Source organism: Rhododendron vialii, chromosome 2a (assembly GCF_030253575.1).
Source record: "Rhododendron vialii isolate Sample 1 chromosome 2a, ASM3025357v1".
Classification (NCBI taxonomy): domain Eukaryota; kingdom Viridiplantae; phylum Streptophyta; class Magnoliopsida; order Ericales; family Ericaceae; genus Rhododendron; species Rhododendron vialii.
In genome coordinates, this window is record NC_080558.1 from 42594862 (window position 1) to 42607636 (window position 12775).

The 12775-nt window shown below is 36.8% G+C and overlaps 1 pseudogene; it reads right to left on the bottom strand.

Annotated features, from left to right (window-relative positions):
* Positions 1–1796: 1796 nt before the first annotated feature.
* LOC131317562 (sugar carrier protein C-like) lies at positions 1797–3938 on the bottom strand (annotated as a pseudogene).
* Between the last annotated feature and the right edge of the window lie 8837 nt (positions 3939–12775).

Consider the following 12775-nt stretch of genomic DNA (forward strand, 5'->3'; position numbering starts at 1 on the left):
TCCAAGGGTAAATATTCAAAAAGTAGTCCTTAGATTTTACAGCCGTGCTACATTCACCCCGCATATTTTTATCGTACACTTGTGGGGTCCATTTCAGGTATGAAAAAATACAAAAAATATATTAAAAATATTTTTTAATGAGATTTTATAAAAAATCAGTTTTAACGGATATCGATAAATATTTTTCTGAATTTGTAGGGGCGAAACTAAGTAATTGAACAGTTTCACCCTATAAATCCGAAAAAATACTTATCGATATCCGTTTTGAGCTGATTTTGTACAATACATAATAAGAAATTATTTTAAAATTCATGAAAGTGTAATCGAACACAACTCAAATGCTTTGAAGTTAAACCCAAATCGAAACCTAATCCAGGGGCAGTCCCCCTTGAGTTTACACCCTAATTTGCTAATCTGGGCAACGGGATGGGAAAGACCAATCCCTACCTTCAGATCTGGTTTTCCTTTCCCTTTCTTCACCAAAATCGCTTATTGTTCGCCACAGCTCCGCTCGCCGCCGAACCGCTTCTGGGTTTGCAGCTGCGTGGTCACCGATGACTTCTTGGGTCGCTGGCTTGGGAGCTTGATCGGTAGGGGGCAAGGCAAGAGAAGTGATGCTCAAAGACGAAGGAGAGTGTATTTTTTACTTTATTTTGTTTTTGTCTGAATTTAGTCCGATTTATGTCTAGACTTAGTCCGGTAGTTTATTGGTTATGTGTTTGGTATTAGTTTTATTTTCTACAAACCTGATCTCATTAGCCAAGTTTGAAATAAGGTTGCATTTACTGTACTCTGATTGCACTCTCTAATGGTTTGTCCAGTCTATGGACACTCATTTGCCCCCATGGGGTTCCTTCATGTTGTACTTGTAGGTTTTCGCCACACAGTTGAATACAACCTCTCACATTTGCCAAAAAAAAAAAAAACAAATTGTATTGGTATACCTTGAAAACCTATATATTGTGTTTTTTTGGGTACAAAACGTAATGGTAGTCAATATTACGACTTTGGACACTACTTAACCCCAAATAAAAAACGAAAAATCTATGAGTACCGACCATTGGGGGAGAGAAAACGTACCGACGGCCGCCGGCGGGCCGTCTCCGGCCACCGGACGGCCGATCCGAGCCGTTCAAAAATTCTAAAAAATAAAACCGAGGGGGTCAACGCGGGAATCAAGGGCATTCGAGGTGTTTACGATGCTTGATCAAAGCACCCTTTTTTCGTGTATATATGTACACACACATATATACACGAAAAAAGGGTGCTTTGATCAAGCACCCTAAACACCTCGGATGCCCTTGATTCCCGCGATGACCCCCTCGGTTTTATTTTTTAGAATTTTTGAACGGCTCGGATCGGTCGTCCGGTGGCCGGAGACGGCCCGCCGGCGGCCGTCGGTACGTTTTCCCTCCCCGTGGTCGGTACATATAGCAACACTCAATAAAAAATTTGTAACTACGGAGGGAAAAAGAACAGATCCCAGAAAAAGAAAAAGGAAAATGATAAAGAGTGATGCAAATCAACTGGACAACCATTCAAAAAGAAACAAAGCCATTAGTTGCTGCTGAAATTCCCTAGCCATAATTCTCGTAACCTACCTTTCATTGCTCTTGCGTACGTTAACAATAATCACATTCCTCCACTTTGTGCGAGACTAAGAGAGAGACAGGACCAGGAAGTTGCTAGCTAGGAATGAGTTTCATGCTTCAGAGATGGATTAGGAGGCGAAACTGAGTGCTTTCGTTAAGGGAGTACAACACTCTAAGCGTTGTGTTATCCCGATTGTGAACGACGATGACATGACCTCGGTTACCAGGCTTAAGCTTGATTTTCGTCGACCGGGACACGCAATATATCCCGACCACCTAGAACTTTTCGGACACATTGAGGTACTTCCTTTAGCAGAGCTTAAGCTTGATACGTATAATTGGGCATGTAGAGTCCTCTATCCATGAGGCCAGGTTCTGCTTTGAAGAAGAGCTGTCATTATTATCCTCTTCAGCTTCTTTCTAAGCAGCTAACTTGGCCGACATTAGTATCTGTGAATGTTGGTAATCGATCAACAGAAACCATGTATCGGGACCAGAACCAACGTTTCTTCCAAATAATCACCATTTCCTCGATTGGGGACCGTTATTCGTCTCCGGCAAGAAAAAGTACATGGAAATTGTCATCACCACGACCCAGAAAGCGAAGAAGAGGAAGATACCGAATTTGAGGTGGCAGAGCATGGTTGGGAAAGATTTGAGCGATGATGAACGTGACGATCATGTTGACCGACACGTTGATGCTCTGAGCAGCCAATCGGATTTCTGTAGGGAAGATTTCCCTGGGAACTGACCAGCCTATAGGGGTCCCCATGACCAAGCGAATCCCGCAACTGAGATGCATATGAGGAGTACCACTGCAATAGCATACCTCTTTGTTAGGTTTCCCGGTTCCCCTTGAATTCCAAATTTTGCTCCAATGTAAGCTAGCTGTTACCACAATATGTAATCTTGTAAACACAAAATAAAGAAAACAATAATTCTTGTGCATATGTCAACTGAAAAATAAAATTCTCCCTTTTCATGTGAGTATTATTTACTAACTATTGGGAAGTGCGAAGCCAATTGAGAAAACAAAGACAAATATTTCTATTTTAGGCAAAAGTAACATTTTATTAAAAGGAAAGGGGAGAGAAATATAACAAAAAGTTGGGCAAATACAGCCAAATGGGATAAACCCAACCTCATAGGGACAAAACTCAGTACACCAGAAGGCCCAGAGGCCTAGATAAAATAATACAAGCACAATCCCAAATGAGTCAAAACACTAACGGCCCGTTTGGATGGCATGATTTCAGGGGAGAAGAAAAGAAACGGAGGGATAACCAATTCTCACCCACGTTTGGATGATCAAAGAGGCGGGGGAGGTGAGAAACAGTGGGAGAGCAGAACCCCTTCCAGGCTGACTTTCGTTTCTCGCCAAAAGTGGCGCGATTCCGTGAGAAAGGGAGAACGAACGGATCTCGTCGACTTCCGGCAGCACGTGCGGTCCACCCCCTCGTCGGATCGTCGTCGTACCTACATCATCGTCTTCGTCTTGTCAAGGCAAAGCTAATTCTGTGATCAAAACTGAGTTTTGAACCTTTGATTTTGTTGCCGGAGAGTCGCAGGAGATGTTTGGTCGCCGGAATGGGAGGGAAAGAGTTTGCTTTCTCGTGGTTATTTGGTTGACAAGGTGAGAAACCACGCTCTTTTCTTTTCTTTTCCCACTAATAAAAGAGATCACATCCCTTTCTTTTCTTTTCTCTCCTGTGTAGCCAAGGGGGCTGTAAGATCCAAATAATTAAACTCAATATCAAGAAAACTCTAAACCTAACTCACTCATCTGTGCACATCCAGCCACCCCACCCACCGCCGCCCGTTGCAACAGACAGCAACCACCATCCAAACCGATCACTGTCACCACGCTCCACCACACCACCACCGGTAAACCCACACAAATATATTTAAGTATACCTGGCAAAAGAACATCTGAGTGCCACCCAGAAGGAATAGAAACCTTCTACCCCACTTGTCCAGACTCCAGACCGTAAATCGAAACTATCGTCGCACCACTATTGACGATACTGGTGATCACAGTAGACAAAAGCGAAGCGTTGCTTCCGAACCCAATTGATTTGAACAAAACCGGAACGTATTACATGATCATGGTAATGCCATTGGGAGGTGCGGTCTATATTTCTTTCACAATAAATTCCCCCAAGGGTGCTCTGCGATCTTCAAAACGCCTCGCTCGCCGCCACGAGGTCGTTGAACTCCTCATCCACATCGTTAACCCCACGCATTTTTTGGAGTTTTATCTTCGCTTCCTTTCCCTTGATCAATCGTCAAGTTAGGTGTTTCTGGAAGGATCAACCATCCGATGGTGATTAAAAGGGCATGGACCATGGCTACACCAAATTTGATGATCAAAGGCGGCTGGGGTTGGTGTTTGAGTTTGAGTATAACAGCTTGTCGTGTTTTTTTTGTGCCCGTACTTTTTCAGTGCTATTGTCGCACCCGTGCCACGTTTTCTAAAACAACACACTATAATAATTTTGTCAAAATTCATTACTAAAAGAAAATTAACTAATATTAAGATCCAAAAGATTATCTCTATATATAAAAATGTACATTTCTGTACATAAATTAGGAGAGATTGGAGTCGGTTGATGAGAGAGAATCAGTGGAATTGTTTTCCCCTGTTTTATTTTCTTTTCAAGGAGGATGATGAGAGAGAGAGAGAGAGCGCGCCCCGTGGCAAGGGTTAGAGGTTTTGCTGGGGGAACATTTTCGATATTTATAATTGGGTCCGGCTAACCAGTGCTACTGTGCACCGCTTAGTTATACTATCATTCCATACTTTTTGTACTTTTCTGACCATGAAGGACGTGTACTTCCCAATTTTACATCAAGAAAAAAGCACAACAGGCAACGTGCTTTCCCATGTATAATTAAATGACAATTTTGCCCTCAAACAATGTGAACCTTTTCCGCTTACACATTTTTTTAGAGACCTGTCTTTTAAGGAGTACCTTTTTTTATCTTCTTGTTTTTTGATTGGCTTCTGTCAGTTTTTTTTAGGCATCCGTCTTTTACGGTAGAGATTAGACCCCGTTCCAAAACCCAAAAAAAAGTCCTTATTTTTTAAGAAGATAATTTTAAATTAAAAAATTATGAGCTTATTGAAATATAAAAATATGCAATATGGATCTTGTTTAAAAGATCTTGATGAGATATTTTATACGATGCAAAAAAATTTGAAATATTATTTTTCATTTACATTATTTTTGAATTTGAAAATGTGAAACAAACTTCTTATTTTTTAAGAATATTTCTAGAATGGGGCTTAGTTTCCTTTAAAAAAAAAGTCAAATTTGACATTTTATGTTGTTATTATTTAATTTTTTTTGTATTTGTTAGTTTTGCATTCATTATTTTTTTGAATTTTTTTGCATAAAAGTTTGTGAATTATTTTCTCCATCCCAAATTGTTGGTCCTCTTTCTTTTTTTGAAAATATCAAAAAATTGGTTATATCTCTTAATTTATAATATTTTTTATATTAAATATGGATCTTATTTGATAGATCTCAATAAATTTTTTATACAAATTTCTTAAAATCACCTAAAAGATTATAAATTGAAAAATAGCATGCACTCTCAAAGAGGACCAACAAATTGGGATGAATGGAGTATTAGTTTGCCTCATCGAGCTAATTATCAAGAGTTTGTATTTTAGTTGTGTTGCTTCATGTTAAGGTGTCGACACGAAAAGTTAAATAGCTTTACGAGTTATTATTGAGTTATGTGAGTCTAACCTGTATTTGTCCCTTATAATCTTCAAGTTGGTGAGATCAGTTGTACATGTGTTCGTGTCAAAAGTGGTCGTCTCAAAGTATCAACTCTGCATAAAAAAGTTGTCTTTTCAATCTTTCTTTTTTTTGTCTTTATTCCAAAAATTACGAGGCCCTGTTCCGGTTTCAAAAAAAAAAATTTAGAAAATAAAGGTAATTTCAAATTAAAAAATCATGTGTTTACTCAAATAATTTTTCTACTAATATGAATTTTGTTTGATAGATTTCATTGAGATATTTCAAACGGTGTAAAAACTATTAAAAAATTATTTTTTATTTTCATTATATTTGAGCTTGAAATTACCTTCTTTTAAAAAAGAAAGTTTAAAAAGAAAGCAGAACAACACCTGAGTCTTTTTTATTTATTATTGTCTTTTTAAAAAAAATTATGAATTTCTATTAAAAAAATTTATTTTTCGATTTCTATTATCAAGACGAATCAATAAGTCACAAAAATTTGATGTAAAATAAGCAAATGCAAAAAAATAAAAATAAATCACTCAACTTTTTAATTCGAACCCAATTTAAAAAAAGATTGGGAGGAGATCGAGAGTTGTGTATTTCTTCCGATTGAGGTAAGGAGGGTGTAATTAAAAGCTGGGGCCCACCACATCACGTCAGCTGGTTGGAGCGTGGTGGGTAGCCAAAGAAAAAGTGAAAAGGTCAAATATGTAATTTGGCTCTAAAACTTCAATCACTTCAACCTGCAGGTTGCAGAGGCCAGAAATTATGTCTTAAGGGCCCACATACGGGGTGCTATGATGCACCCGTTAGCATTTGCGTTTATAATTAGCATCCACTTCAAGTAAGTTGTGCCGTGTAGTATATATATCCAGATTCCAGATTGATGAATTTTCTCACTGGAAATAGAGAAGTTTTTTTTTTTTTTTTTAATCATGAAATAGAGAAGTAGGAGTAAACTCTCTTCTTCTTTTTTTAACTATCTACTACTAGTAATTTTGTCAACAACAGTGAATCGTGCCTCCACATTCTTGATGTCTTTCTTGATTCTCTTCTCGGCTTAATTTGTGCGTTAGCAGATTGTTGAAGTGGTGAGGGTCCTGTGGAACGACCTGATTCCCGCGGCCTCGATTTTTTAAGAAGCTCCATGGGCCGAAGCTAAAATCAATCGACTCCTAAGAAGACATCTTACATTTACAAATAATAACTTTGAACTTAGTCATATATACCATGAGATCGAATTGCGAAAGATAGATAGCTGTTTAGCAGATCAAAAGGAAGAAGAAGAAGAAAAAAAAAAAAAGAGTTAGCTGCCCCTTGGTAGCTGTTAAGGAAGTACTATAGGATAAAATTAATGAACGCGAAATTTTTTTGAATAAGAACAAAATTTTTAAAAAAATCCTTTTAGCTCTGTGCGTTAGCAGATTGTTGAAATGGTGAGAGTCCTGTGGAATGACCTGATTCCTGCAGCCCAGGTTTCTGAAGAAGCCCCATGGGTGTCACTCGACTCCGAAGAAGACATCCTACATTTACAAATACTAATAACTTTAAATTTGGTTATATATAGCATGAGAAAGATAGATAGCTGCTAAATAGTTCTTTCTTTTTGGTAGGACAGTCAGGGGTCCGGATCAGCTTACGCGAGTCTCGATTAATCCCCTCCCCGGTCAATACTAAAATCGATGATTACTACTGTAGTGCCATGTAAAAAATAAAATGGCCTGGGCTATGTCGATAGAACAAGGAATCCCTGAGAAGGACTTGAAGAAAAACAAACAAAAAAAATTGTGGACAGCGTAGTAGACCCATAGGCCATAGCCAAATGCTTAACCAAAAGCAGAAGTGAAGAAACCCACCCCAGATCAGATAAAACAGTCACAACTGAAAAGAAAGAGGAACCTGATCCACATTTGATTTTGACTAAGAAATAAACATAAACCCGGTTTTAAGAATCAAAATTTGGTCCGGGCGATGTTGCCTACGGTGTTTTGTACAGCGGTGGTTAGGAAGTGAGTTAGGGTTTTGTGGGTTTGGGTCTGTCAGGCGGGTCTTTGTGCCTATTTTGTTTTTTTGTTTTTTGGGCTTTGTTGTTTATTTGGGTACCGAGTTGTGCTTAATTGCTTTATTTTTTGGCTCCCCGTTAGACCTTAGGTGGCTGGACTTCGGCCCTTGTGGTGTGCTGTCCAACTTTTGGTTGGAGTACTCCCCTTTCCCCTCTCCCATTTTTAATAAAATTTTGCCGATCAAAAATTGAGAAGAATGCATAACCACATAAACTTCTATAATGCAGTTCAAAAGGCACTAAAGATATGCACTACCAAAAAAAATAGCGACAATGACAAAAAAGTTATCACTAAGCTGTCACTAAAAGTGTGTTGCTAAAAAATTTTAGTGACAGCTCTGTCACTAAAATTTTTTAGCAATACACTTTTAGTGACAGCTCATTAACAATTTTTTTGTTACTGTCGCTCATTTTTTTTGATAGTGATGTCAACTACCCACCGTCTCCGGTGACGAGAAATTGGAAAGAATTAAAGCTGAAAGTGAGAGAAAATAAGAGTGTGTGTGAGAGAGAGATCGCGCGCCGTGGTTAGGTTTGAGATTTTGCTGGGAACGTTCGAGCTTGGACTAGCTCTAGCTCAGCTTGTAGCTAAATATTCAAGCACGAGCTCGTTCATTTAAGTCACGAACCGAATCAAGTCGTGCCGAGCCTCGAGCGAGTGGCTCCGTTCGTTTGCCATCCTATTAATTTGCTATTTCCCAAGTTACATTTGACACAAGAAATGTAGTTCTGTGTCTGTGTTTTTTTATTTGTAATTTTGGTAAATTGGAAATTCAACCGTGCTTTTTTTGTGCCCGTGCTTTTTCCGTACGGTTGCCGTACCCATGTCACGTTTTTTCTAAATAACACACTAATAATTTGTCAAAAACCATTACTAAATGAAAACTAACTAATATTAAGATGGAGTAAAAAAAATGCACATTTTTGTACATAAGTTAGGCGTTTCTTTTGAAGTAAAAGACGAGGGAGGGAGTTTAGAGCCATATATTCTTCTTGAGAGGACAGTGACCACACCCATGATGCAAATGCAAATAGTTTGGGAAAAAGAACGACGCTCGATTGTCGGGTAAAGAACAAAGAGAGTCTTACAGAGTCTTGGATGAAGACAAAAAAAATTAGCTTATTTTCGTCTTTATTCAAAAAAAATTGAATTTCGATTGTAATTTTTACTACCTTTTAGATTCCTCTCGTTATGACGAAACAATAATCCTTAAAAAATCGACGAAAAACTAACAAATGCGAAAAAAAATATATTAAATAACGACAAAAAAATAAGTCATTAGCTTATAATGCCAAACTAGGCCTAATAATATAGGCTGCCCGCCGACTGAGTCGTCGTCATATTCACCAAACTTGTACTCTCTTTTTTCCCAGGAAATTGTTCTGCTGAGGATGCTGTTTAAATTTCTTTCAATAGACTTGTACATGCTCGATATGTAGAATGCTGTCCAGCGTACGAGCCATTCCTTGCCCCTCCATAGTGATGACCATCTCGGCCAACCAGTTCATATTCGATCCGTTACCCATTCCGAACGAATCGGGAATTCAAGGATTTTTTTGGAGAACGCCAAAGAAAAGCCTTAGAAAAGAAAAAATTGGAATAGCTAATTTGGATGTTCAATCAAATTCAAAAGAATCTGGAGCAAAAATGTCATTGTTGTTCAAATAACAACAATTTCATACATCAATTGAAAAAATATTGGGAAAAAAACTGTAATAGTCCTTGTAGTTAAGTGTTCGTGTCAATTTGGTCCCTGTAGTTATAATTGGCTCGATTTACACTCTGTACTTTCCATTTTGTTTCAATTCGGTCCAATTACTAATTTCCGTTAGTCCGCCGTTAGTCCTTTAAATTGCAAAATCATATGGCCCCCTTTTTTGGAATTAAAACAGACCCGTTCGGCTAAATAAGCCAACTTCCTTATTTTTTGTCTTTATTCAAATTTTTTTCGTATTTGTTAGTTTATCGTCAATTTTTTGGGGGGTTATTGCATCGTCATGACTAGAAAAATCTAAAAAGTAAAAAATTATTATCGAAATTCAATTTTTTTTTAATAAAGACCAAAAAATTGGCTTAGGTTTATTTTTCAACATTCCTAGTCAGGAATCAGTGCATGGGCCAAATGTAGGAAAATGAATGAAATGACAGGGCACTATTTTTTGTAACCACTTGGGCTGTTAAGTTAGGTTTATTGTAACCTAGTTGAGTGGTTTGTTATGTCTATGTATTAGGTTATGACATGGTAAATTTGGAACTGAGTTTATATAATATTTTGACTTTTGGACATGATTATTTATCATTTTGTGACTTTTGAATCTATATCATGTTGTAATTTTAGGACATGGTTCTATGTGCATTTTCAATACTATGTAGAAAAATAAGGCATCTCAGTATTTTTCTCCAAGTTGAACATGTAGACAATATCAGTGGTTATGATGCCTCGTGGCTGATCATGAAAATGCTGAATTCGATGGCAACTTTTTGTAGAAAATTATAACCAAATTTCTTCCCAAGTGCCTCCTTATCAATGGAGAATGGAAGAATGAGTTGTGTTTTGGTTCAGAGGTATATTAGGGAAAGAGGGGAATGAGTAACCCTATTCAGCCAAATAAGCCAACTGGCTTATTTTTTTGTCCTTATTCAAAATTTTTTCATATTTATTAGTTTTTCGTCATTTTTTTGGAAATTATTGCATCGTCATAACGAGAGGAATCTAAAAAGTAAAAAATTACAATTGAAACCTAATTTTTTTGAATAAAAACAAAAATAAGTCAATAAGCTAATTTTTTGGTCTTTATTCAAAAAAAAATGGATTTCGATTATGGTTTTTTACTTTTTAGATTTCTCTCGTCATAACGATGCAATAACCCCAAAAAAATTGACGAAAAACAAACAAATACGAAAAAAATTTCAATAAGGATAAAAAATTAAGTCAGTTGACTTATTTAGCTGAACGAATCTATTTTAACCCCAAAAAAGGGGGCCATATGATTTTGTTGTTTATAGGACTAACGGAAGTTAGTAATTGAACCAAATTGAAACAAAATGAAAAGTACAGAGTGTAAATTGAGCCAATTACAACTACATGGACCAAATTGACACAAATACTTAACTACAGGGACTATTTCAGTTTTTTTTCCAAAAATATTCTCATCAGTGTAGATGGGGGAAATGACGTCGATAACTCATTTTGTAGTGGCTAGAAGTTGGACTATGATTCATCGAATAACAAGATTTTTGATTGATTCTTGTAAGATTAGCACAAGAGTTGGATAAGTTCTATTAGATTTTTCCCCTTCCTTATTCTAAATGCAGGTTTTCTCCATTCTTAGGAGCATTTTTTTTTTATTTTTTTGCTTTGTTGAGAATATACGGAAGAGAGAGTAACTGAAATTTCTCAAAAAACAAGAGATTGGTAGCATTTAACATCAAATTTAATGAGTTTCCGTTTAACAAAACGTGAGATTTAAGGAGTTAACGTTTAGTAGGAAAAAGCTATGCAGCAGATTTAATGGAGATTTTAAGGAGAAAAGAATTTGGGCCTATGAAAAATTGTCATGTGTCCGAGGTTGAAAGATCTCCTACCACCTCCAGGGCAGGAGGAAATCCGCGTTCTAAAAAGATATGTCTCATCCAGCTGTGTGAATTTAGATCGACCCCATGAGGGGCATTAGTTTACCTGGAAATCCCATGAATATGACTAAGGCTCCGTTTCAGAAACCTTTTTAAAAAATAAGTACTTATTTTGGAACTTCTCAAAGAAAAATAAGAAGGGTTGTTCCAGAAAACTCAAATAAGCAGTTTATTTCACATTTTCAAACTCAAAAATAACGTAAATGAAAAATAATTTTTTAATTTTTTTTGCACCGTATTAAAAATCTCAATGAGATCTATCAAATAAGATCCATATTGATAGGAAAATTATTTGCGTAAACACATGATTTTTGAGTTTAAAGTTGCCTTAACCAAAAAATAAGTACTTACTTCTTATTTTGTGGAACAAGCCTTATTATTGAACAAAAAATAAGAACTTATTCAAGTTCTGAAACGGGGCCTAATAATACCCCATGAGAGATGAAGCAGTAAGGTAAAAATTGGACTTTATTGGGAGCATAATATCAGAAAGATGGGGGGCTAAAATTGGAAAGCCCAGCTATGCTGAAACTTCTTGTGGAAAACTAACAAATCGCGGCCCAATAAGCTGGATTAGACGACAATGCAAGCTACTTTCATATTTTGGGGTGGGCCGGCCTTCTGCACCAATTCCCGCTGAATTGAACCCCGAGCCTAGCCCAAGAAGCATCGGCTTGGCCCGGTGTTATGGGTATTTATTTGGAAAAACGAGGCAAATTGTCATTGGACGAAGAGGCAAATTAGGATCCTAAACTTTGAATGATAAGTTTCGATTCAGAATACAAGATCCTAAACTTTGAATGAAAAGTTGAAAAATTGGATCAACTCCTTGCGCATTTTCAATTAAACTGACCTTTCCGTTATGTTCATGGATTCAAAACCCCAGTAATCTCCACGCAAACCCTAATTAATGCTACAAATGCACCATAAATATAATCAACCTCAAAGAAAAAGAAAAAGAAAAAAACAAGCAACATAAGTGTATATAAAAATAAATAAATTGCATGTTTAAATCCACTGAAACCGATTCGGCCAAATCGCATCCAAATGGACCAAACCGAACCGACCAAACAACACTCACGGACGATTGGAGGATGAAGAAACAACAATTTGCCGCGAGTGGATCGAATTGTGAACAGGACCGATCCTCACCAAACTGATTTGCTGACAGCCCTACTTCTTACATTGATATTTATACTATACACCTTGGGCGTAACATTACACTAGGCCCATCAACAAAATAATTTAACATGACCCAACATAAACGTAACATGGCCCACATACATAAATATTTAGCCCAAATACAATAATTACAAGAAGGAATTATTTTCAACCAAAAAAACAAAAAAAGTACACGTAAAACCTTCGAAAAAAGCTACTCCCCTCAGTCACATAAAGTTAATCTCTTACAAAACTTCATGCAATTTTAAAATTTTAAAATAATATATTTACCAAATGAATTTTCTGATCTTTTTGATCTTTTTGAATCGTTCAAAAGATCTTATCAAAATCTATTAACAAGATCCATATTACACAAAAAATTATTTCGATAAGTACCTTATTTTTCTGCTCAAAAACTACACAGTTTCGTAAAAGCCTAACTTTATGGGACGGAAGGAATACTAGAATAGTACTTTACGTTCACGCACGTGTGCATCACACAGTCATTCGGTTTACTAATACCAACTGCATATCTAATTACACTGGCAAACAGGGCAAGAGAAATTATTGCGAT